Source organism: Oratosquilla oratoria, chromosome 16 (assembly GCF_046742065.1).
Source record: "Oratosquilla oratoria isolate Oo_2021 chromosome 16, ASM4674206v1, whole genome shotgun sequence".
Classification (NCBI taxonomy): Eukaryota; Metazoa; Arthropoda; class Malacostraca; order Stomatopoda; family Squillidae; genus Oratosquilla; species Oratosquilla oratoria.
The window spans coordinates 66,075,235-66,078,336 of NC_134792.1; positions in this window are offsets into that span (position 1 = coordinate 66,075,235).

The window sequence follows — 3,102 nt, forward strand, 5'->3', positions numbered from 1 at the left end:
TCGGACAGAGAAGGTTAAGATAAGCATTGTGAACGAAAAAAATAGAATAAAATAAAATAAAATAAAAATAGGGACACTACATTATGTGAATGAAGAACCTGGTTTCAGTTTTGCTGTAGTGACACACCCATGTCTCCTTAACTCCACAAAACAAATATTTTCTTCCAAAAACAAAGAGCCCTCATAGCCTCCAACGCTTTTGAAACGTGAACAGACAAGTGAAACTTACTTAAAATATGAAGTTGGTTGTGCACCGCTGCCATTGTTATGTATAAGATGAGCAAAACACACAGGGACGAATATTCAATTATAGGAAATGACTTCCTCTCGTTTACAGAAACACCATCACTTCGCGTCGATGCTTATTTAATTAGTTAGTCAATCAAAATGCCAATCAGACCCATTTGATTGGTCGAACTTCAATAAGGTTCAGTGATTAGATTCTCTCCCCTCAGAGCTATGTGCTCACACGTGCACAAGGGCACACACACACACACACACACACACACACACACACACACACACACACACACACACACACACACACACACACACACACACACACACACACACAGTTATATAGATAACAATAATGCAACATTGGTGGGAGATTTTAACTGTAGAGAGGTGAAGTGGGAGGAGTGGGGATCAGGTGGGAGGGATGAATCATGGGGTAAATCACTAGAGCATAGTAATGAATAACTTAATAACCCAAAAGGTGAAATTTCCAATAAGAGGTGAAGACAAATTAGCTAGACTGGACTTGATCTTAACAAAAGATTCTGAGATGACTGTAACACTGATGTACCAGTGCCCAATAGTCCTTGGAAGTAGGACAGGCAAAAATAAGAAAATAAACAAAGAAAATATTATTATACATTTTAGAAAGGGTATTACTGACAAGCGTAAAGGTGGCGGTTTGCTAGGCACTTCTCGATAGCATGCTATTTGCTTTTGCTACTTAATTTGAGTAGAAACGACTTTGATTACGATCTTTTGAGAGACTAAATGACGAACTAAGAGAAGTTAAACCTAGAATACCAATGTTAGACGCATTGTTGAGATGTTCTTACGGAAATCTAGAACATTGTAACCGAAGTCGTTTCCACTCAAACGAAATAACAAAAGCAAATAGCATGGTATGTGGTAGGCTCCATTACTGCTGGATTTGATAAGAACATAAGAATGGAAGAGACTGCAAGAGACCATATGGCCTACATTAGGCAGTTCCATGTCCCTTAACCCTTGTCATCACTATCTATGAAATTATCTAATCGTTTCTTAAAACAACCAATTGTTTCAGCGTTCACTACATTATTATCTATTCTAATCCATTTGTCAACTACCTTGTTGGTATACCAGTTCTTGGTTATTTTCTATTTTCAAACCCAAATTTGTCCAATTGAAATAGATTGTTACGAGTCCTGCCTTGCTGTCTTCTATAATCTATATGCTAAGCTTCTGAACCCTTACCTTCTGTAGATTCTCTTCTAGAGTGTGTCTTCCTCATGCAATATTCGTTGAATGTTCTTCGAGCTTGTAAAGGAAGCAAGTCGATCCAAGGAGAGCATTTTCTCAAAGAGTTGTCTCTCGTGTCGATCTTGTCCTCGTCTTTGATCGACACTTTGGGTCACAAGAGAAGAGAAGATCGACAGGTCAATAAAGGGCCGAGGTGGAGAATAACGAGCAGGTCGATAAACGTAAAAAATTAATAGATAAATGGGTTGATAGATTTATAATGATAAATAATTATACCTGGACCTTCCTTTCAGGATTACGACGGAGGAGGAGGAGGAGGAAGAGGAGGAGGAGGAGGAGGAGGAGGAGGAGGAGGATAAAGGTGAGACGTATGAGAGGGAGGAAGAGGAACTAGAGGAGGAGGAAGAAAAGGAAGACGAGGTGGAAGAAGAGGAAGATGAGATTGCGTCAGTTGAACACTGTATATATACTAAGGTCAGATACTGAGTTATGAAAAAATAGATTAATATATAAGTAAATAAATAAATAAATAAATAGATTAAAAAAATAAAAATAAATAAATAAATGAATAAATAAATAAATAAATAAATAAAAATAAATAGATAAATAAATAAATAAATAAATAGATTAAAAAAATAAAAATAAATAAATAAATGAATAAATAAATAAATAGAAAATATAGATAGTATATTAAGAGATAAATAAACAAATAAAAATAGATTAATGTATAAATAGATAAATAAATAAATCAGAAAATGCAGTACAGTCCAAAGAACTGAAGGTTTGTTTTATTTTATTTTTATTTTATTTAATTTCAGTCTCTTTTGTTTTATTTCGTTTCGTTTGACCTAATTTAATATAATTATCATATTTTCATTCCTATCTAATTTTATTATGTTTAATCTATTTTTGTTTTATTTTATTTCATCTTATTTAATTAAATTTAATCTAACCTTATATTATTCTATTTTATATAATTTTATCTTGTTTTAGTTTTTATTCAAGAAATATTAATTTATTAATTGCATCTTTCCTTACCTACAGGGTGGGGAGTGGAGGAGAGAGGAGGGGAGATGGAAGAGGGGAGAGGGGGGAGGGGAGAAGGGAAGGGGAGAGGGGGAGGAGGAGAGGGGGAGGGGGATTTGACCTCTGAACACAAAATCTCCATTAATATATAAAAATTGTGATTAAATTCTGAATTAACATACTTCATCCACTCCTTTTACCTCTCCCTTCTCCCCCTCCCTCCCCTCACCCTCCCTACTCCCCAATCATCCTCCCATCATTCCAATATGGCGACAATTCTCTCCACTGTCTATTGGTTGACCACTTTGTTCTATTCTGGTTTCGTCTCGTCTCTGGTCCTCTCAGGTGAAAAATTGCTATGGAGGAGGAAGAGGAAGAGGAAGAGGAAGATGAAGATGAAGAGGAAGAGGAAGAGGAAAAGAAGGACCAGGAGGGGAAAAAGAGGAAGGAGAATAAGAGGAAAGGTAGGAAGAGGAAGAAGAAAAAATGATGATGATGATGATGATGATGATGATGATGATGATGATGATGATGATGATGATGATGATGATGATGATGATGATGATGATGATGATGTGATGATGATGATGATGGTGA